Source organism: Haliotis asinina, chromosome 3 (assembly GCF_037392515.1).
Source record: "Haliotis asinina isolate JCU_RB_2024 chromosome 3, JCU_Hal_asi_v2, whole genome shotgun sequence".
Classification (NCBI taxonomy): domain Eukaryota; kingdom Metazoa; phylum Mollusca; class Gastropoda; order Lepetellida; family Haliotidae; genus Haliotis; species Haliotis asinina.
The window spans coordinates 75879404-75903610 of NC_090282.1; the positions used below are offsets into that span (position 1 = coordinate 75879404).

General features: G+C 40.2%; 1 pseudogene; it reads right to left on the reverse strand.

The window, feature by feature from the left end:
- Positions 1 to 18249: 18249 nt before the first annotated feature.
- LOC137279037 (histidine-rich glycoprotein-like) lies at positions 18250 to 19128 on the reverse strand (annotated as a pseudogene).
- Between the last annotated feature and the right edge of the window lie 5079 nt (positions 19129 to 24207).

Sequence of the window (24207 nt, forward strand, 5' to 3'; positions counted from 1 at the left end):
CGCTTACTTTGGTTGCATAGGAGTGGATTTCTGCTTCTGACCTCTTTTCTGTTCCTTCACTTTCCTTGGCTTCTTAGCCTTAGCAAGACGTTTGTTGGGTGATTGACGTTTTCTGTTACTTGAATTTCTATCCTCAGAGGTGGCAGCAATTTTTGAATAATCCAGCATCAAGCTCATGAGAGCTGGCGATAACGAGGGGAATTTCTGTTCTAGAGTCTTCATTCTCTGGAACATCTCTGTGTATGTGGTTTTATACAACTCACTTGTTCGCATCATCGTTTCGTGCAAATGGAGCTGAGTGTTAAGAATATCCTTCATTTCTTGAAACATACTCGAGAGCAACTGCTCTGTTGAAAAGTCCACATGTTGAAGGTGAAACATCTTCTGTGCCATATGGATTGTGAGCGGAGGTGTTTTTCTGAAACTTGTTCGCTTGATAATGACGATGAAACTGATTTGAAATGTCTTATACTAAAGGTGCGTGTAGGCGCTGATTGGATGTAGAGTAGTGCGCATGCAGTTTGGTTGGTTGACCCTCTACATCAGTGGAATATTTTATTCATGTTTGTTCACCGTGACATCAATAGATTAAATGCTTTCAGAAGCTTTAAGAAACACGTCACTAGAATGCTTATTCGTGTCTTCTGGAATGTTTTTGTATTCTATTGAATGCTTTGACTCATTCCTCTGGAATGTTTGTTCACCCGTGACGTCTTGTGCTCAGGAATGTTATTGTGCTCTGGAATGCTTTGTGCTCATAGGGAGGCGTGCTCAGGAATGTTATTGAGCTCTGGAATGCATTGTGGGAGGATCAATCCTGAATAGTTTAAGGATTTTAAGGAGTAATCCTGTGGTATGCGTCTGGAATGCTATTGTATTCGTCTGGAATGCTTTTGTTCTCTTAGGAATGCTATTGTCTGTGCTAAACGGATTACTTTTCTCCTACTACACTGAACTCAAAAGAAAGTGTAAAACTCACACAAAGCGTTCTAAAACACCTTTCCAGTTTTGTCAAATAATTAAATCAACAAGAAAGAAAGAAGTTATGGAACTATAACCCTCAAGCATCAATGGCGAATCAGATAAGATCGGCAATATTTCATATTTTTCTCACACCTCAAATACACCCTAACATTTTGTTTTAGATTAGGGATCTATTTCTATTACTTGCAAACACATTTCACCTGATAGTATATTCCCCTCATAAGAATTAAAGGTGTATGTGAAAGATGTTTTTGAAGTAATAACTAAAAACACCCAAACAACGGCGTTTAGTATTTCAATGGCAGATCAGAGCAGATCGGCGATATGTCACATTTTTCACACACCTCAAATACACCCTAACATTCTTTTTAAGATTATGAAACTATCAATATTACTTGCAGACACATTTCACCTGATAGTACACCCCTCATAAGAATTAAAGGTGTATGTGAAAGATGTTTTTGAAGTAATAACTAAAAACACCCAAACAACGGCGTTTAGTATTTCAATGGCAGATCAGAGCAGATCGGCGATATGTCACATTTTTCACACACCTCAAATACACCCTAACATTCTTTTTAAGATTATGAAACTATCAATATTACTTGCAGACACATTTCACCTGATAGTATACCCCTCATATGAATTAAAGGTGTATGTGAAAGATGTTTTTGAGGAAGTAACTAGTGTCACATACCAAAGTAACCACAACAGAAGAATAGTTTGTTTTGCAAAACTTTATTCCTCCCCTTAAGATATAAGTAACCCCAATACCTATACTAAACTAATTCTACAGGTGCAAATACAACTAACTAATCTAATTACCTAACCTAGCTACATATACAGTTCTGTCTACCACTTATATTGCTAAAGTTCTAATAATACTACTACTACTACTAACTACACTAAAATCCTAATACCCTCACTAATATAGATAATGATTACATATAATCCCAATCAGAAACTAAACAATTGAACTAAATAACAATAAAGGAATTTTCCACTCAGAGAGAACACTTTCTCTTTACAATGTAATCAGAATGTCAGTGCACTTTGGTTCCACTTGGTGACGTCATAGTATTTGTGTGGTATCCCTCACACCCAGGCGATGGTTTCCCTCACGGAGTTTAAGGGGCCTGTGTAATGGTTGATGGCTGTGCCATCCACATCTCACATTACTAGGAGATACATGCTCCTTGTACAACAGGGAAGACTCTTGTCTGTCTCCTTACAGGCGGAGATACTACCCCTCTCCTTACTTTAAGGATAACCGGCCAGTTCCGGGACACTACAATACAATATAAGTAACTACAGTTACTCAGTAAGACATGTGTCAATGTCTTATACTTTATGCATGTACTTTACTCCGATTTACATATTTGAAAGTGGAACAGTTTTTGTGGAACGATAACATTCAAATTTTGAATGGCTTTGTGGCTATATAGTGTTACAATATGCACATATATCTAGAAATACTACATCAGTAAAACAATTTCTTGCTACATCTACTCAATCAATAAATACAAAAGTAATAATGATAATAAAAACTTACGCCAGCCAGCGTGAGATGCAATCCCATACAAAAGTTGAACCCATACAGGTGAACACAGTGGTGATTCTGGCTGACTGTGCAGATTACTACCCTTCCTCACTATTTATATTGACCTCCCATACCCAAGCTACTCAACACCTCTCTATTGTTTACAAATTAACACCCCAGCTCTCTGGCCATACCTGGTCACGCTTCCCTGAACATAACCCTGTTCCCATAGTATTACCGAACATAATCTAACAACAACTCCCAACAATATATAACACACTCTAACAATACCATACTACATCTATTTACAGTACCATAAACTAATTATATAAACGAAATCATCTGTGATCTTGACATCACTCCCCTCTTCAAGTAATTGTACACAAGTACAATTATATATTACACTCAAGATCACATTTAAGTTTGTTTTAATGCATAAATATCATAAAACACAATTGTCTAAATGTACAATAGCACAGTAATACATAAGAAATAACTGCTGACAAATAATCTGGATATGCAGAGAGTACATTATTTACACACTGCCATACACATAGTATGACTAGGGTGAACACCGGCTCAAGAGATCAGCCCCAACATTCTCACTTCCTTTGATTGCACGAATTAGAAATCTGTAGGGTTGCAAAGTCAGGGCCCACCTCATCACTCGTCCATTGGTCATTTTTGCCTTGGTCATCCATATTAAGGGCTGATGGTCAGTCTCCAAAATAAATTCTCTCCCATACAGATATCTTTCTAACTTCTGTATTGCCCACACAATAGCCAAACACTCTTTTTCTATTGTAGAATACGCTCTCTCACGATCTACTAACTTCCGACTCACAAACAATATTGGAAATCGCTCACCTTCCTGTTCTTGTAGCAGTACAGCTCCGATTCCAACGTCAGAAGCGTCTGTTCTTACCAAGAATGGTTTCTTCAAGTCGGGTAGTTTCAAGATAGGAAAACTTGACATATGGGTTCTTAACGTAGTGAAAGCTAATTCCTGGCTTTCTGTCCATATTACCTTGTTTGGCTTTCCTTTCTTTGTGAGATCAGTTAGCGGAACTGCTATGGCTGCATAGTTTGGGATAAATTTCCGGTAGTACCCGGTCAGTCCCAACAACGCTCTCACTTGTTTCTTGGTTTGAGGTCGCTCCACATTTAGGATCTTTTCTACATTCTTACCTTCTGGTCGAATTAGACCACTACCCACCTTGTGCCCTAAAAAGTCCAGATATTTATATCCCACTTTTACCTTTGAAGGTCGAGCTGTAAGATGGAATTGTCTTAACCTCGTAAATATTGCTCTCAGACTTACCATGTGGTGTGACCAGTTCTCAGTTCCTTCTATGATGTCGTCTATGAAGTTGTCTGTATTTGGTATGTTGTGCAATACTTGTCTCATCAGTCGGGAAAATACTGCAGGTGCATTAACTACTCCAAATGGCATCACCTTCCATTGGTATAATCCATCAGGAGTTATAAATGCTGTCAGTTCTTTGCTACTCTCTTCCATTGGAATCTGCCAATATGCTTTGCTTACATCAATTTTGGTAAGATATTTACAGTTCCGTAACCGTGCAAAGATGGAATCAGGTAATGGAATTGGTTCGGCATCAAATACGGTCACCTGATTCAGTTTGCGAAAATCGGTACAAAATCTGTAAGTCGAGTCAGGCTTCTTCACAAGTACAATGGGGAATGCATATGGTGACTGAGAAGGTTCTATCACCCCCATGTCTAACATTAGCTGTATCTCCTTAGCTACAACATCTCTCATATGATGAGGAAGTGGATAGGGCTTGGATCGTATAGGCTCATTACATGTCAGCTTGATCTTATATTCCATACAATCTACCTTCCCTGGTAAATCACTCAGTACATCTTTGAATTCACTTATGAGCTCCTTCACCTCATTTTGTTGCTCCTCTGTCAAATCTTCAGAAATGTCTACATCCTGATACGTTTCCTTAGAAACTAAAGAAGGTGAAGCTATGTCTAACATACTCACCTCTTCAGCCTTGACATCCACCAGACCAGCACTGACATGCACAAGTTGAGCTATGCTGACGTCACATACAGCTGTGTCCTTGACCTCCTCTCTCTCAATGTACCTTTTCAGTAGATTGGCATGATAGGTTTTAATCTTGTTACCAACCTGTATTCTGTAATTGCCAATGCCAAAGGTATCCAGTATTTCATATGGCCCTTTCCACTGCAGCAACAGTTTGTTTGAATCAGTGGGCAACAGAATTAATACTTTATCACCAACCTTCATTTTTCTTGGCTTGGACTTCACATCAAAGAACTTTTTGTATTTACATGCTTTCTTTTGAAGTTCTTGCTGTGCTACGTGAATAGTCTCCTCAAGACGGTTTTGAAGATCTAGCACATACTTATATGTGGTTCTTACCTCTGGATTTGGTATATCTCTTGTCCAGATTTCCCTCAGAATCTGTACTGGTCCTCTCACAGTGCGTCCATATAAGAGTTCAAATGGGGCAAAACCCAAACTCTCTTGAGGTACCTCTCGGTAAGCAAATAACAAAGCAGGTACATACCTGTCCCAGTCATTTGGTCGTTCTGCACACATCCGTTTCAGCATCGTCTTCAAGGTTCCATTGAACTTCTCCACTAGGCCATTGCACATTGGATGATAAGGGGAAGTAGTAAGCTGATGTATGGACAATAGTCTACTTACCTCCTTCATCACGCCTGACGTGAACTGGGCTCCCATGTCTGTTAATATCTCCTTGGGGATACCAACCCTACTGAATATCTCGAACAGAGCTTCGGCAACATATTCCGTCTCTACTCTGGGTAAAGCTACTGCTTCTGGGTATCGTGTTGCATAATCAACCACCGTCAGTATATACCTATTACCCTTGTCTGTGACAGGATACAATGGACCAAACAAATCAACAGCTACCCTCTCAAATGGCACTTCAATTAATGGCATTTGTCCCAGTGGTATTTTCCTTACCTTTCCCTTCGGCATGGTACGTTGACAAATATCACAAGACTGAACATGTCTTCTGACATCACCAATTACTCCTGGCCAATAAAACTGTGAGATTACCCTATCTAGAGTCTTCTTGATTCCAAGATGTCCACCCATCAGTGCTTCATGACATACCTTCATTACCTGTGTGCGCAATCCAACCGGTACTACTGCCTGTACAACTTGTTTACCATTGTCCATTTTATTGGAAGTATGCTTCCTATACAGCATATCATTCTCCACAAAGTAAGAGGAAGTACTATGTCGGGTGTCCCTAATCTTACCTTCTTCCACTAATTTTCTTATTTTGTTCAGACTTGAATCCTGATGTTGTAGGGATACGAACTCACCTCGACTCAGTGTCAACCCAACAGGTTCCAATGTCTTCAAGGGTTCCATGCCTACTTGGCGTACTCTTCTCTGGCTCCTTGTCTCTACAGCACCTACTGTTTTAATGTCCTGCTTATCCCACATCAAGTCTGGATCTCCTGGCTCTCTAACTCCGGGAATATTGCCCAATATTAAGTCACAGATTGGTGTGTCCATACATGCTGCTCTCACCATACCCGTGTAAAAGGGCGTATTTACAGTAATCCATGCTACCGGAAGTGTCAAGATCCTGCTATCTGCTAATTTACAAGATTGTGTTTCTGAAGTCAAACATGCATCTCTTACCATTGACCTCCTCACTATTACACCGTTACATCCCGTGTCTCTAAGCACATCTACTGGAGTGTCGTTTACCTTTCCCTGATAAAATGGCATGCGGTGATCTTTGGTAAGCACACTCCCTGAGGCTACATCTGCGTTAGTAACCTCCTCTGAAGTTGCTGCATCACCATCTAGAACTTCATGTATGCAGGGCTCTACTTTTGTGTTATCTGGATGTATTAGAGACATGTTTGTGTTGTCTTCACTCACCTGGATACTTGCCACTTTAAACTTGGGTTTCTTGCACTGTGCTGCCAAATGCCCAGTTTGATTGCAGTTGTAACATGTCCTTTCCTTAATAGGAACAAATTGTTTGGAACAAGTACCATGTTTACCTGATGCGCTACCCTCGACTATTTTCCCTTTGGAAACCTGCTTGTCAGTTTGACCTGGAATAACTGGTCTATTGTATCTTCCATGACTCGTACCTCTAGCTTCTATAAATTGCTCTGCTAGTCTAGCCATTTCCATCGCGTCTTTTGGCTTTCTCTCTCTCAAGAATATACCCAGATCCCTTCCAGACACATTCAAAATCTGTTCACGCAGCAGCAAATCTCTCACACCTTCGAACGTCTTTTGTGTACCACTTAGTTCAATCCATCTGTTGAAATAGTTCTCAATTCTAACTACAAATTGTGTGAAAATCTCACCTGTTTCAGTTTTAGCAGTCCTAAATTTCTGATGGAATCCATCCTCAGTCATTTCATAGCGTTTAAGTAATGCAGTTTTAACTGCATTGTAATTTTCAGCCTCAAAGGCATTTAACCGGGAGTATACTTCTAAAGCCTTACCTTTCAGCAGAGTACACAGGTAAGCTGCCCAATGGGACGGGTCCCAGCCTTGCGCTGTAGCTACACGTTCAAACCTTTGCAGATATGCATCAATATTGTCATTGTGGTCGTCAAATGGAGGCATTTTAGGCATCTTGGGAATGGCTGCCGATCTATTCTCTCCTACCTGCCCTTCTTGATTTCCTGCCGCACTCTTTTCTAACTTGGCTAGTTCTATTCTTTCATTTGACTGTATTTTACACTTTTCTTTCTCCAATTCTAATCGTTCTCTCTCTCGTTCCCATTCTAACCTTTCTTTCTCCTTTCTTTCCTCCAGTTCTAACTTTTTAATCTCCCGCTCCCTAGCTCTTTCCTCCCGTTCGAGCCTGTCCTTTTCTTTCTCATTCTCCAACTCCATTTGCTCTTTCACAAACACTCTCAAATCATCTTTCTCATACCCTAAACTCTGACCCAGTTTGATAAGTTTGTCAATGTCCATAATTGTCTGTATGAGGGCAAAGCAGGGTACACAAAAAGTCAAACTGTCTGGAATAAATAGGGATCCTACCAAGAATAAAACCGGAGGTGATTTCCCATATATCCCAATGTTCAAAATGTTCACGACGAACCAATGGCCTTAACTGACCAATAACCACAATACACCCTCCACCCTTGAATTCCAAATCATACACTCAAGGACGCAGAAGTGGTGCCGTATGTTCTAACCCTTCTTTATGGACACAAAGATTCTGCAGCGATATACAATCAACAACGCTACATCAAATGCGCTACAGAACACAACTAGGGTTCCCTTTGATAGTGACAAATAATCTAATTATCCCACCGCTGCCACCAAAATGTCACATACCAAAGTAACCACAACAGAAGAATAGTTTGTTTTGCAAAACTTTATTCCTCCCCTTAAGATATAAGTAACCCCAATACCTATACTAAACTAATTCTACAGGTGCAAATACAACTAACTAATCTAATTACCTAACCTAGCTACATATACAGTTCTGTCTACCACTTATATTGCTAAAGTTCTAATAATACTACTACTACTACTAACTACACTAAAATCCTAATACCCTCACTAATATAGATAATGATTACATATAATCCCAATCAGAAACTAAACAATTGAACTAAATAACAATAAAGGAATTTTCCACTCAGAGAGAACACTTTCTCTTTACAATGTAATCAGAATGTCAGTGCACTTTGGTTCCACTTGGTGACGTCATAGTATTTGTGTGGTATCCCTCACACCCAGGCGATGGTTTCCCTCACGGAGTTTAAGGGGCCTGTGTAATGGTTGATGGCTGTGCCATCCACATCTCACATTACTAGGAGATACATGCTCCTTGTACAACAGGGAAGACTCTTGTCTGTCTCCTTACAGGCGGAGATACTACCCCTCTCCTTACTTTAAGGATAACCGGCCAGTTCCGGGACACTACAATACAATATAAGTAACTACAGTTACTCAGTAAGACATGTGTCAATGTCTTATACTTTATGCATGTACTTTACTCCGATTTACATATTTGAAAGTGGAACAGTTTTTGTGGAACGATAACATTCAAATTTTGAATGGCTTTGTGGCTATATAGTGTTACAATATGCACATATATCTAGAAATACTACATCAGTAAAACAATTTCTTGCTACATCTACTCAATCAATAAATACAAAAGTAATAATGATAATAAAAACTTACGCCAGCCAGCGTGAGATGCAATCCCATACAAAAGTTGAACCCATACAGGTGAACACAGTGGTGATTCTGGCTGACTGTGCAGATTACTACCCTTCCTCACTATTTATATTGACCTCCCATACCCAAGCTACTCAACACCTCTCTATTGTTTACAAATTAACACCCCAGCTCTCTGGCCATACCTGGTCACGCTTCCCTGAACATAACCCTGTTCCCATAGTATTACCGAACATAATCTAACAACAACTCCCAACAATATATAACACACTCTAACAATACCATACTACATCTATTTACAGTACCATAAACTAATTATATAAACGAAATCATCTGTGATCTTGACAACTAGGAATACTCAAACAACGGCGTATAGCATTTCAATGGTGAAATGTCATATTTTTCACACACCTCAATTACACCCTATCAATTTTTTTAAGTCATGTAACTGTCACTATTACTTGCAAATACCTTTCAACTAAAGGTATGTTCTCCTAACAATTAAACGAATGTGTGAAAGAAGTTTTTATCGGCACAATTTAGTCTATCTTCGCGGCGAATCGAGAATAGAAGCCAGTGTGCTAGAACATACCGACTTGAAACTTTACTACAAATCTACTGTCCTAATACGGACACTAATACCAATTATTTGACTTAAACTGAAGTGACAAAATAGTTAGCCTATCTTCTACATGGTGGATTTCAGTTGTTACAACAGTCAGCGAACTTAATCAGCTGTTGAAAATAAACCGGGCTCAATCTTAACTACTACGCTGCCACCATATTGGCTACACTGGTTACGTAACGACCCGGGACATACGTTCAGCGGCTTTTCTTCTCCCCCTCTATATAAGCTCCCTGCCGAAACTCAGGGTTTTTTTTCTTCTTTTTATGATTTTGTTATAACCTTTCGGCTTATGCCCTTTTTACGTCTGTTCTAGATAATAACAGAAACCATAGCGAGCAACTTGCATGGTTTATTGAGAGTATTTTGGCAGCGTCATAGTTTCAACAGTCTCTGGTTGCTTATTGCACGTCCAGTTTTGATAGATATGTTCGAGGTTATATTTTGAAAAGGAAACAATGGGTGTGAATGTCGGCCATCTCACCTTGATGACATGGATAGATCGGTTTTGATTGTATTAATCACTGTACACAATCATACATTTAGAGAAATGTTTCACACATAGCATAACCACCGGGTTATCCGATCTGATCTGATTACATACAGGTTATGAACATGTCATTGTTAATCAACAATTGATGGGCACATGTACACTAGAATTTTTCGAGTTGAGCAGTATTCCAGAAATGAAACAGCGACGGACATCAGAGATGACCTTCACACATTTTCTCCATGTTTGCTTGGTTTATGAGTGATCATTTTAACCACATTTCAAAGTGTTAATCAGTTCATTCAGTTGTATGGTTCGAGTGCTGGGGCAGATATACTTTGTCGGACAGCTGTTTTCATGGTTACGGAAATCAAGACTGTCCTCTTTGAATCCATGATAGGTATGGTCTCAGTCACACCATTGCAAGCTGTCAAAGCGAATACGTTCTGAAACAGTCCATTGTGCCTCCTGTCGGAAGTCCGGTGCTTAGGGGAACTTGGAACATGGTTGCTTTCAACTTCAAACCTTTCTGCAAGAAAGGAAGTAGAACTGGAATGGTTCAATTAATCCGTTGGTTATGTCTATCCTTAAAAGAGACATACCTTTCGACACTGTTTCCATAAGTAGTTAATTAACATCGATATTTTTATTTATTTATTTTTTTAATTATTGTAATTTAATATTATTTTGTTACGTTTTGAGTTTCCCCAGAGTCGAAAGGCAGAAGGCGGGGTCTGAAAGGTAAATCAATCATGGCAACAATCTTATGCGGGCCGAACCAGCTTAACACTTATTGTTTTGGATCAAATGGCCATTCAAAGTCGGCACTTTCCAATCTGTAGCAGAGTGGCATTGTCCTTGTCGACATTCAGTGAATGGTTTGGGAACAGGTTGCCGTATACCATGTTTCCGACACGTTGAGTCAGACGGAGGGTTTCGGTCTGAAGTTATATATCCTTGGCCTTTCGTTCTCTAAGGTAGTTTTTCCTGATGAACTATTAAATGTAATCTAAAACCATTCTTGGATGCTTTCAGAGAAGTGAAATACGTAAACCGCATTCGAACTTGTTTTATCGTAGTGGCATGTGCAGGGTAATCTGTCTGCCTACTGGATATTCATTCTGATTGTATAAGACGCTGAAGTGGTGTCGAAATAATGAGTTTAGTTTTACGTGGCACCGAGCAATATTCCAACTAATATTGTCTGAACCAGACAATCCAGTGATCAACATGAGCATCGATCTACGGGATATGATGACATGTCAACCAAGACTGAGTCTGACCACCTGATCCCGTTAGTCACGTCTTACGACAAGCATGGGTTACAGAAGATCAGTTCTAATCCAAATCATCACTGGTCGTGCAGGGTTCGATCTTTACGCTCGCCCACACGCCCGTGGCGAATAAATGTTTTGTCGGGCGAATGAAAATATAACTGCACAAGTCCGGCGGACTACTTGGGTTTTTTCAGTGGTTACTATAATTCATCAGGTACTGGAATTGAGATCATGCATTTTCTACTCAAATCACCAGACTAATGAATCTCTCTATCGTTGCAAAACTCAAAAGTTAACATATACATCGTGTCACTTCTTTCAAATCATGTTATCGCTCCTCCGCTTTACCACAAGGTATAGGTTGGAAAGAGTTACACGGCTTACAATTTTAGTTATCCCTTTCCATTTCTTCAGTTCTTTACAGCTGGCCCTGATAGAGAATAACTATCTGACAAATCACAGCCTTGCACACACCCCTCATAACGTCTGGCAAATTCAGTTATACATTTCCACGGGTTCCGTTCTTTACTACTGGCCCAGATGGAGTATAAATAATTTGATCACTATTGGTTTCTAATGAAGCATTTCCGCCTGTCTGCTATAAAGATCGTCATTGGTCCAAATCATGCACATGACCTAAAGCTGGAAAGTTTGTAGATTTAGACACAAGTTTCAGGTAAACTCATGCCAATTAGAACGTTTTACTCAAAACCTTGCCACCTATACGTAAATTATGGAACTTAATGGACGCATCGTGCATAAGTTATCTGCAATAAAAATGCTTCGTGCACATATTTTAGCATTAGACATCGTCGTCTGAGCGTGATGTTCGAGATGTCACATGACTTTCACTAAATATTTACGCAATTGCATAAAAAGTATTAAACAGCAACTTGATATACTATGGTGTAACGTGTTCTCGGGGTAATAGCGCTAAATATGATCATGAATATTACTGCGTATCAGTAGATTATCAAAACTGTAAGTCCGTGATTAAATATCACCTCGCCTTTCATAAATTTATTCTTAGAATTCTTCTGTCGTCCGCTGGTTTCCAATGCAACATAATTACGTGTCTTGTTCGCAAGCACGAGTGCTAGAAGTGACGTACCATGTTTTCGCGTTACTCGTTGTTGAGCGGGGTAACACCCTTGTATGGTTCCAAGCGCATGTGATCCATTCTTCTCCACGGAAATCAACAGATACAGCGTATCATTTTAATTAAAAGCCAAGCAAACTGGTAATTTTGTTTTTGATTATTTTATTATTTTTTGTAAAATTTGTTAAAAATAAACAGATTTACAGGTAAGTTATTCAATCATATGCACATTCGTTCTTCTTGTCTGCAGGGACAATAAAACGTGTCATGTCTGTGCGGTATAGTATCATCGCAGTAGCATTTTAAATGAACCCAGAGGTCACATGCCTGGTGTGAATTCTGCTGCACGAAAAAAAATATATGTAAGAGATGACCAATTCGGTGTTTGAACAATGTGGTTTTTTTTACTACGTCGGCAACATTCCATTCGAGTCACGTGATATTTATGTTTGGCTTTTCACTTGAGCAGACGACGGTCCGCTTGACAAGTTGCGAGCGTAATTTCAAAAGTTATGATCTCATTTACGAAGGTTTTCAAAGTGCATTATGTTCTATGGTAGATTTTTAGTCCTTTGACAGAAATTAGGCCACAACGTCCGTGAAATCTGAATATTTCAAACATTTTGTGTTCCGATTGCGACGGAAGCTTCTGCACACGAGACGGTGTTTACAGGTGGCACTGTCATGTCGCTGTACGCAAGAAATTACGGGGTAAAGAAATATCACGAAAACATGGTACGGCATGGTACGTTTGACAACCTTCATGAGTACTGTTGTTTATTTTATTCGTTTGTTTATTTAGTTTGCTTATTTATATCCGCCAAACAGTGTTGCTTCAGGGTTGTTTTTTTTGTTTGTTTTTTTGACAACTTTGATGTGGACACGTTGCCGATCCATGAGTTCGATAATCGTGTCTTTCAAATTAAAATAACACTACAAGTTTATAATTCGAATTCTGTCAATAATGTATGACCATCTGAAATGCCATAAGTGTTTTCAGACATTGTGACATTCAGGTTGGTTCCTAAAATTATTCCTATCATTTTGATGTGCATTCTGCCTCCGTTGTCTGGGGACCTGCTATTTTCGGTAGATTAACAAATCAAAAAACGACTTCAGGCGCTCCTGATGTTGATGAACTCAGAAAGATTGAAGCAAGAGCCCATGACCTTCTTTCAGCAGCCCTGTCACTAGTGAAGCAATCTTCTGTGTCAGATGAATTGTAGACAGTGCCACGATATTAACAATTCAGTGAATAACTTTCATTCCTCTGGACTACTTGTTTTGTGTCTGGGCTAGTGACAGTTGAAGGTTACTAGCCCAGAGGGCTAATGGCAATTTTAAGTTAAGTTCTAACCCTGTCTTGTCGTAATAATGTCAGACAAAGCTTAATGTCTTCACTCATGGGCAGAAGAATATCTTACTGTGCAAAACACTGCCAAGCGTGTCACAAGAAACAAGATTGGGACTATTGTTTTTAAAACAAATACCTACCTTTCCTTCAACCAGTTTCGCCCCAAACTCTATCTTAACGTATGAAATCTGGTATTAGTTCGCAACAGTTTCGTCTTGGAGTTCTGTTTCCGAATTTACTACAGTATCGAAACAGTGTAGTCTGTCGTACAGACCCTGAAGTATATATATCCAAGAAAGCCCACGCAAGTCTAGAAAATGTGGCAAGTCTAGATTTCCTTGGCTTCAGGCTGAAAACGAAGAAAGTCTCAGGGCTCCATTTCATTAAAAAATTTCACTATGAACGGTTTTTTTCTCTGTAAAATATGTTCATTTCAGACAATAGCTGTTAGTCTTGATTCATGCATCTTTTTGCATCAAGATCCCGATGCAGTAAAATCACAGGATTGTCTTGTCCGGACTCGATCATTAGACCACCGTCATTTACCGACCGGCCTTGAACATCAAGGAACCCTCTCACTTGGATGACACATTAATATTAATCTTCATTCACATGTAGACCTTTATAATTCTGGTGCTGTGTAGGAATTGTTATGGTTCAGAACCGTTAAGATCCAGATTAGGGCTGATTTTCAGCGAGTGAGTTTAGTATTACACCGCACTCAGCAATATTCCAGATATATGGCGGAGCTTGTAAGAGGCAATTAATGGGATCGGATGGTCAGGCTTGTTGACTTTGTATGACTTTGTATGACTTTCATACATGCCTTTGTATGTTAACTGAGCAGTTACTACACGATGTTCAATAACTGGATTGTCTGGTCCAGTTACAGACAGTCGCTAAACAGCTGGAAAATTGCTGAGTGCTGCGTAAATTAAACTCGCACACTGTTATGATCCATGTAAGCAAAGTATCCGTAATAAATTTGCAAAATGTTTGAACCTTTTTGTGTTCAGAGGCGCTTGAACTGCAGCTGACCCTTGGTGAATATAGTGAAAGTACTTTCTCTTTCATGTATGTGGTATGCATCTGGAAGGTTTTGTATTATTCTTCAGTAGGAGAGGAGGTAACTCTGGTATCAAAGCATGTCACTTAACAGAAACGCATTGCTGAAAATTGTTATCAATTCATGCACTTAAGGTTCAGTAATACAGGGCAGTCACGAAGAAAACCTGAATGAACATTATCGGTCCAGTGTTGCAAGAAACTGTAGGTCACAAATGACAAATGTTCCAAAGTCAAGGCAGTCAGTATCTTGTGTGACCACCATTAGCATCAATGGTTGCTTGGCATCGGCTTCCCAGAGACTGGACCAGATTCCGGATCAAGGGTGTGGGAATGAGTTGGTACTCTCCCTTCAAGGCCACAAACACAGCAGGTAACGTCTGTGGCTGAGGGTTACGCAGTCGCACACGACGATCCAATTCGTCCCACAAATGTTCAATAGGGTTAAGATCTGGTGATCGTGAGGGCCAATCAAGAACCTGAACGTTGTTCTGGGCAAGGAAATCCCTGCTGTATGCAGCCGAGCGTTATCATGCTGAAAAATGACGTTTTGGAGGTTCATGAAAGGAAGGACATGCGGTCTGGTTTCATCACGGTAACGTCGAGCTGTCAAACTGAGATCTGTCCTGCCAATGTCCTGAGATGCCAGCCTAAACCATGACATTTCCACCGCCAAATCTGTCCACTTCCTGTACACAATTTGCAGCGCAGCATTCGTTACGACGTCGACATACACTTGCTCTTCCGTTGGGACGTCGCAGCATGTAAAGTGACTCATCACTGAAGATAACAGTTGTCCACCTTTGCAATGGCCATGGGAGATGTTGGCGACACCACTGTCTGCTTTGTTGCTGATGTTGACGTGTAAGGACAGATCCTCGTAAAGGTCTTCTGGAACGAATACCAGTCTGACGTAAGCGGGTCCTCAGACTGATCAAAAATTGTCCTGGCACTGCAGATGTTGAGGTGAACCTGCTCCGCAAATGATTCATCCGAATAAACCTTTCCCGAGTGGGCGTGGTCACACGGGGTCGAACTGAGCAGGGGCGATCACGTGTTGACCCTTGCTGCTGGTAGCGATGCCAAAGTCGTGCTATGGTACCCTGTGACACATTCAGATGCCTTGCAATCGCAAACTGAGACTCCCCAGCCTACAAACATCCTCGATATCTCCAGGGTATACGTTCCGAAAAGTCTCCACTACACCCTGGATGCATCTACGGCTCAGCCCGATAAATTTATTACCTCCCTTGGCCTCAGTAAGTCTAGGCATTACTTTAACACCACATTTAAGGTTGTTAACTGTCGCAAGAACATTGAAAACACCGACTTTTATTGGAAATGATGCATGGAATGTGCGTGCAAAAGGAAACGCATGAATTTCTTCCCGTTCACAATTTAGGGTTACACTGACTGCATAGACATCAATGATTCAAATTCGAAAGGTTACATGGAAAATACTACATGTGCGTTTTTCTTGTTTTTTGTTTTGTTTTTTTCTTTTTTGTTTGGTTGGTTGGTTTTGGGTTTTTTTTGTTTCGTTGGGTTTTTTTTAGTAGTTTATGTACTGCTGAAATCATTTACACAAAATGTCTGGACAAGTTTCAGATAATAATCTGTCATTTAAGAAATAGCGATTACAAATAGAATGCGAAAAATGAAATTGCAAGATTGTTTTAAATGTTCGTTTGCAATGTCTTGAATTCAAACAGTGTATGTGTAATTCCTTACGGCAGTGTTCACGAATAGTGTCTGACCCTCTGACAAATCCGGCAGAACTGCCAACGGTCAGACAGAAGTTCCCAACCTGCTGGCCCCAGTGTCTGACTGAATATATCACAGTAACTTTGTCTGAAGTTGTTATATGTGGCATGCCACACTTGTTCACTGTTTATAAATTTATGTTTATAATGTTTGTCATTATATAATGTTAATAATTTCAATGCCAGTTATGAGAAATGTTAAATCTGAAAAATGTGTTTAATTTTATTCTGTGGGTCCTGTGAATTTTCAGTGGGTCAGACAGACATCTGAAGCTTACAGGACCCAATGTCCTGTTATTATGAAACACCATTCGTTAACTCTGTTACGGTACACACATTTTCCGCAGTCTTCAATAAAATACTGAAACACTGTATTGATTTTGTAACCATTCAAATACTGTTTGTGGTATTGCTTGATAAGACACCAGGGCATCCCATAGGGGTGTGCCGTTCCCATCCCTGACACACATTCTTGATCACAAGTTCAAGAAAACAAGAAAACACAAGATCTGGAATACAGACAAATGGACCTGTCTTCGGTTTTACCGACCTGAGAAGTGAAACCGAGGTTACAGAGAATAATCTGATTGAAAATACTAATTGAAATTAGTAGGTGCAGGTTCATTTTACTATATGTATATGAACCCAAATCAAATATCTCAAGTATAATATGGATACTTGCACATTCTCTCTTATATTTTCTTAATGCATTTCGTAAAGTTTACCCCATTTTCTTACACCCAAATTATGAATGCACAAAGCATGCAGCATTTGAAGACAATATGGAATCGACTATTTATACATGTGGACACTAGTATGTCACATAGGAGGAGAGAGTGTAATCATACATTTTACCATGACTGTGAAGTACTCAAATTTGATAGGACAAAAACATTAGACATGATCAATTTGGACTAAAAAAATGCGACAGATTTTATGACCGGTTTACTATACAACACCGTCGCACTACAATCTTCCGCTTGACCACCATCATGGCCGATATGTAAACTGATAAGAACTTATGTCCATTAAAGCACAGCAGACGTAATCGAAATAGTAATAACAAAACATCCACTGAAACACGAAAATACAATTAATTAAATCATACCTCCTCCACGTTACTTAGGGAACCTCCCTATCATTTTACCTTTTTTTCAAACTCAGTTTCAATGAATAGATTCAACCATAAACAAAGAATATTTAATTTATCAGAATACAGGTCTGTTTATACAAAATTAACAGCTAAATCCTAGTAAAACATCCGCATCTCTCCTATGTGCAACAAGAACGTGCCGTTGGCAGGCTGGAAGCAGGAACGTTAGTAAGTGACGCTGCAAGGACAATAAGGTGTAGCCGTTGGACTGTTTATGGCACCACTGCTGGTCGGTCTAAAGAAATGGTGTTACGTCACATCCGTAATCGTTTTGCTACAGACACCAGAAAATATCTGTTTAGGAGTCGATTGTTGGCACAAACCATCTGCAAGCTGCTAACCATCGTGTTTGACAACCATATCGCCGGACCATTAAAACGCCATTACATCTACGTCAGCGTTACTGTGGACACGACGACACCTCCGATGGAGTGACAGCCTGGAATCTAGTTGTGTTCAGTGATGAATCAAGATTTACCCTCAGATTCGCTGATAGTAGGTTGTGAACGTTATATTGAGTGTCGCGTAAGGGAAGGTGATACAAATGAGCTGTTTTCATATTTGTTCCTCGAAATTAATCAAATTTGGTAATTGGGTGTTGATTGTGTATTTACTGTTTTAGTTTACTGAAATGACTGAAACATGTCTGACTTCACGATTGGTACAAAATATAGATATTTCGGCTGGGGCAGACTTAGTGAAGTGGAGGCAGATAAAATGGTGGTTGAAACTGGTGGTGGTAGTAGTAGTAGTTGTGGTGGTGGTGGTGGTGGTGGTGGTGGTAGGGGTAGTAGTTGTGGTGGTGGTGGTGGCAGTGGCAGTGGTAGTAGTAGTAGTTGTGGTGGTGGTGGTGGTGGTGGTGGTGGAGGAACGTTGTGGAGTTGTGAGGGTAGATAAGAATTATGTTCTTCATGATTAGTGTCATTAACAGGTTTTCAGTGCTAAATGTTTTATATGTATCGGAGCTCATGATGAACATATATGTATCTATATGCGAGTTATTTGGCGTGTGTGCCACCAGACTGCCCTTAGATGGGAGTATTCCCTTCACATCAGATGCCTTCATGTTGAAGTCGCCCCCAAGCAAGACTGGAACATTCTCCTCTTCCACTTTCAGTTTCAGATGAAACTAGTCAAGGGCCTTTTGCTTTTTCACCAAAGAAACATTATAAGGGCCATGCCAACTAGCACAGAAGATTAGGATGTCCCCTTCTCATACATTTGTTAATGCAAAGTCTTGGCATTTCAAAGTAGTCTGTGCCCATGTCACCTCTCACCATGCTGTCATACATATTTCGCACCAATGTTTTGTTGTCAGTCCTCTAGTATGATTTCCTTTGTATTAAAAATGAAACCTGCTTCATACTGAAAATGGTCCGGAACATCAAACTCTTTCCATCCCCTTGAATGAATACCCACCCAGACAAATTCTTGTAAGCACACCATCAGAGGGCATTCTGGCATTAACACACACATCTGCATTGTGTTGCTTTCTTTTATCTCTCATTCCTGCTTTGGAGTCCCCATTACCATTCATATCAAGAATCACATACTCAGCAGAGGCTGCTGCCATGGCGTGATAGATCACTCCACAGTCACTGAAACAGAAATTGTGACATAATGTTGTCAATATAATAATTATAGAATAATTTTTCAAGTCAAGACATCTCTCTGACAAAATAACTTTCAAGATACCTATTTCTTTTGGCTACAAGACAAGCATGAACTGTATGTCACCTTGGGGTGAGAATATGACCTACAATTATGGTGATTCACAGCAATTGTGAAAAAACAACAACATTGTTTTAGGCAAGAGGTGGTTCTTTAATTTCAATGCTTTTGTTTGGTGTTTAACACAACACGCACACTTCATAATATTACAGCTGTATTATATGAATGAGAACTGTATTTTATGGATATGCAACTTCTGTGTAGGCAACGTGAATCTGGAAATTACATTGTCAGGTGTTAAACAGAAACAAAAACAACAAATAATAGATAGGAATTGGTGCCTTGTAACCTATGGTACTCACATAAGAGCAGAATTGGGGCTTGGTAACCTGTTGAGGTCAAACAATGTTAAATTTGGGGGTCTAGGCTAAATGCCACCAACAACTGCCCAGTGACTATCTGTTCCCTGTCCATTGTGCCCCCCTGGTTTAAGCGCCCCCCCCCCCCCCCCCCCCCCCCCGCCCCGCCCCGCCCCTCCCTTCCCCATCATAACAAAACATACATATTTACATCGATCTCAGAAGTGATCAAAATGAAACCAAAAACACGGAAATCCGCGGATTCGAATATTCTCATGTCTGGTTAAGTCAGGTGTTGAACATACTGTGCAGAAATGTCAGAGTCATACCCTAGATACATTAAGAATTGAAACTTCTTGAGATATATTTACCTAGCCTGTGAATATAAAGCTTTGAAATTGTCTCTGACAATCAATGTTTGTCAGAAGATGTAGGGCTACATAAAAATAACTATTGTAAAACAAGTACTGGCGAAAGGAAATTAAAAAATCTGATTTTGAGATAGTTTAGTCATGATCGCTATGAATTCATACATGATGTTCTGGAAAAAATACGATGTATCATAGGTATGAAATACTCACACACATACGTTGAATTTTCATATATACATGTATAATGGTTCTCTCCTTTTCTTCCTTGTCTAATCAGAGACCATCCGCTTATCTAGACTGTTTCATGTTACAGAACATACTACATACATGCAATTCCAATGAGATGATTAGCTATGTAAAAGACCATAGAAAGAGTATCAATGTCATGTCAATCCTAGACCTCACACCCGAAATGGGATCCTTCACCCTCAAGCGTTTACCTTACGACCTGTCTATAAATAGTCCTGACCTGAATGTTGAATAATGCGTACGCATCCTCACAACTAGCCGTCTGCAAGTTTAGACGTTTGGAAAACGTTTACTTTGACTGGCAGATGCACAGAAATCTCATATTTATTTAAGATGTTATTAAATCCGAGGGGCGTGTTGAACTGGCCATTTGACATGACTCCCTGCGTCATAACTGATCTTTTTTGTCTTTTTTTAATGGTTGTGTTATAACTTTTCAGCTTATGTCGTTTTTTACGACTGTTCTAAGTAGCAACTGAAACCATAGCGAGCAAATGTCATACCCGAAACTGATTTTTTGTCCTTTTTAATGGTTGTGTTATAATCTTTCAGCTTATGTCGTTTTTTACGACTGTACTAAATAACAACTGAAACCATAGCGAGCAAATGTCATACCCGAAACTGATTTTTTGTCCTTTTTAATGGTTGTGTTATAATCTTTCAGCTTATGTCGTTTTTTACGACTGTACTAAATAACAACTGAAACCATAGCGAGCAAATGTCATACCCGAAACTGATTTTTTGTCCTTTTTAATGGTTGTGTTATAATCTTTCAGCTTATTTCGTTTTTTACGACTGTACTAAATAACAACAGAAACCATAGCGAGCAACTTGCATAGTTTATTGGGAGTATTTTGTCAGCGTCATAGTTTCAACAGTCTCCTATTACACGTCGAATTTTGATAGACTTGATCGAGGTTATATTTTGAAAAGGAAAGAATGGGATTGAATGTCAGCAATGTCACTTGGATGACATGGATCCGTTTTGATTGTATTAATCACTGGGTTATCCGATCTGATCTGATTATATACAGGCTATTAAACATCTAGAACATGTCACTGTTAAACAACATTTGATGGGCACATGTACACTAGCTTTTTAGAGTTGAGCTTTATTCCAGATTCACACATTTTCTCCATGTTTGCTTGGTTTATGAGTGATCATTTTAACCACATTTCAAAGTGTGAATCAGTTCATTCAGTTGTAAGGTTCGAGTGCTTATGTACTTTGTCGGACAGCTATTTTCATGGATACGGAAATCGAGACTGTCCTCTTTGAAATCCTTGGTAGGAATGGCCTCAGTCACACCATTGCAAGCTGTCAAAGCGAATACGTTCTGAAACAGTCCATTGTGCCTCCTCTCGGAAGTCCGGTGCTTAGGGGAACTTGGAACAAGGTTGCTTTCATCCCAACATACAACTTCAAACCTTACTGCAAGAAAGGGAGTAGAACTGGAATGGTTCAGTTAAGCCGTTGGTTATGTCTTTCCTTAGAGAGTACATAGAGACACGCCTTTCGACACTGTTTCCATAAATAGAATTAACATTGATAATTATTATTTACAGATTAGAATGAAAATGCAGCAGAGAGGGTTCAGGTGATCCTGGCACAGTCAGGCTGGTCAAGCTCATCATCAGCTCAGGGCCCTCGCCCCCTCTACCCGCAGCCCAGACAGCGAATGGGACTTCTCCCAGGAAACACTGCCTAGTCGAACCCACCAAGAACTTTTCGGAGAATATGGAGGCTCCCCAACACTGCATCCTTCTGCATTACCCAGATTGTCAGAAGGGCTGTGCTCCCGGTGGAGAACCCGGGCACTCTCCTCATCTGCGCCAAGAGATCAGGAGGTACCAAACCAAGGGCACCGAGAACAAAGGGGAGCCTGACGACAGTGTACTTGGGATGTAAGCGAGACATTTCGAAGGCGAGGTCCGCATATTTATCATGCTTTTCCTGAATCTTACCAATCACATTGCTGTCAAAAGGGACAGAAAATTCAATGATATAAATAATTTCATTGGTTTTATCAAAAAGGACAAGATCAGGTTTGTTGGCTGGAATTCGTCTCAGGCTGTATATTGGCCTATTCCAGAGAAGTTTGAAAGCATCATTTTCGAGGACGCCCTGGACATGTTCAGGGTCATACCATGGATGGACCTCGGAGTCAAAGCCACAGGCATGGCGGAGACGATAATAAAAGCAGCGAGCCATGCCATCATGTCTTTTAAGATATGCTGTTTGTGCCAAGGAAGGGCATCCACTGACAAGGTGTTGGACAGTCTCTGTAAATTCATTGCAAAGACGACATTTCGTATTGATGTTTTCTTTAAGAATCACATTCTGGCGATTTCGAGTGGGAAGTGACTGGTCCTGGACAGTGACTGGTGACTGGAAGACTTCACCTGGTTTACTCCCATCACTGTACCGTCCAGCAGTACATCGCCATCAACAAAATCAACTTCAAATTTAAAATTGTGTCCAACAACCTTGGCACGCTTAAAGTAGCTGTGAAATTCCTTGCTTTCATCATGAATCTTAACGTGCATCACCAGAGGATCATCTGACAAATAAATATGTGCAAAAGTACACAACAAGATTCTGTCATGAAGAGCTTCCACATTAATCAAACCCCGACCTCCTGAATTGATTGGCATATATAAACGATTAAGAGAGGAACGAGGGTGGTGTGCTCTGTTATCAGACATGATCCTTCTGGTCAGGCGGTCAAGACTCTGGATGTCTTGTTTTGTCCAATCAACTACTCCAAAGGAATAGGAGAGGACTGGCACAGCAAAAGTATTGGTGGCTTTGACTTTGTTTCGAGCATTTAGCTCTGAACTCCAGATTTTCTTTAAACGAGATTTATACTCGGCCCGAAGTTTATCTTGAATCTGGGCATTCTGGAGCTTGTCTCGAACCTGCATTCCAAGGTAGGTGTAGGCCTGATCTTCCACAAGATGCTCAATAACTCCTCCCCCTTGTAACTTGACCGATCCATCATTAGTTACCTTGCCACGTTTCAGATGAAGAGTATTACATTTGTCGAGCCCAAATGTCATGCCAATATCATTAGAGAAGGACTCGACAAGGAGAACCTGTTCTTTCAAATTGGTCTCTCCTTTGGCAAGGAGCTCGATGTCATCCATATAGAGGAGATGAGTAAGAGATGTTTGGGATCTGTGCTGAGGAGGTCCGGGATGGTACCCTTCCTCCCTGTTGAGCAGAAAACTCAAAGGATTTAGAGACAGACAAAAAAGCAAAGGACTGAAGGAGTCCCCCTGGAAAATTCCCCTTCTGATTGGAATAGATTCTGAAGTCTGCACCTCTCCTTGCGAGTACATCTCAAGTTGAGTCGACCAGCAACTCATTAAAGACTTGAGTAAATCAAGTAGTCGCTCAGGGAGGTCAATACACTGAAGAGACTTCAGAATCCATTCGTGAGGGACAGAGTCATAAGCCTTTTTGTAGTCTATCCAGCACATGGAGAGGTTGCGGTGGTATGTCTTAGCCTCTTCCAAAATCATTTTCTGTACAAGAAGTTGATCCTTGCACCCCCAGCATCCCTTTCTCGCCCCCTTCTGCTCTCTGTAAATTATCTCATTGGACGAGCAGTAAGATGACACGAGGTTTGTTAAACACCCTGTGAATAGTTTGTATTGAGTATTTAGACATGTGATAGGGCAGAAGTTTTTGGGATCAGTCAAGTCTCCTTTTTTGGGAAGGAGTATTGTGCGACCTTTGCAGAACCATGGAGGAACATCACCTGTGTCCACAAGGGAGTTAAAACAGTGAAGTAATGGTGTTTGGACACAAGGGAACAGTTTCCAGTACCGGTTTCGAATGCCATCAGGCCCCGGAGCTGTATTAGATTTGGACTTTTTAATGACACTTTTCAGGCAATCTGGTGAGATGTAACAGACAAACGACCTAGTTACTTTCTCATGCATTACATGGTCATAATCACTTACCCATGGTGCCTCCAGGTTACAGTTGCCGGGTAC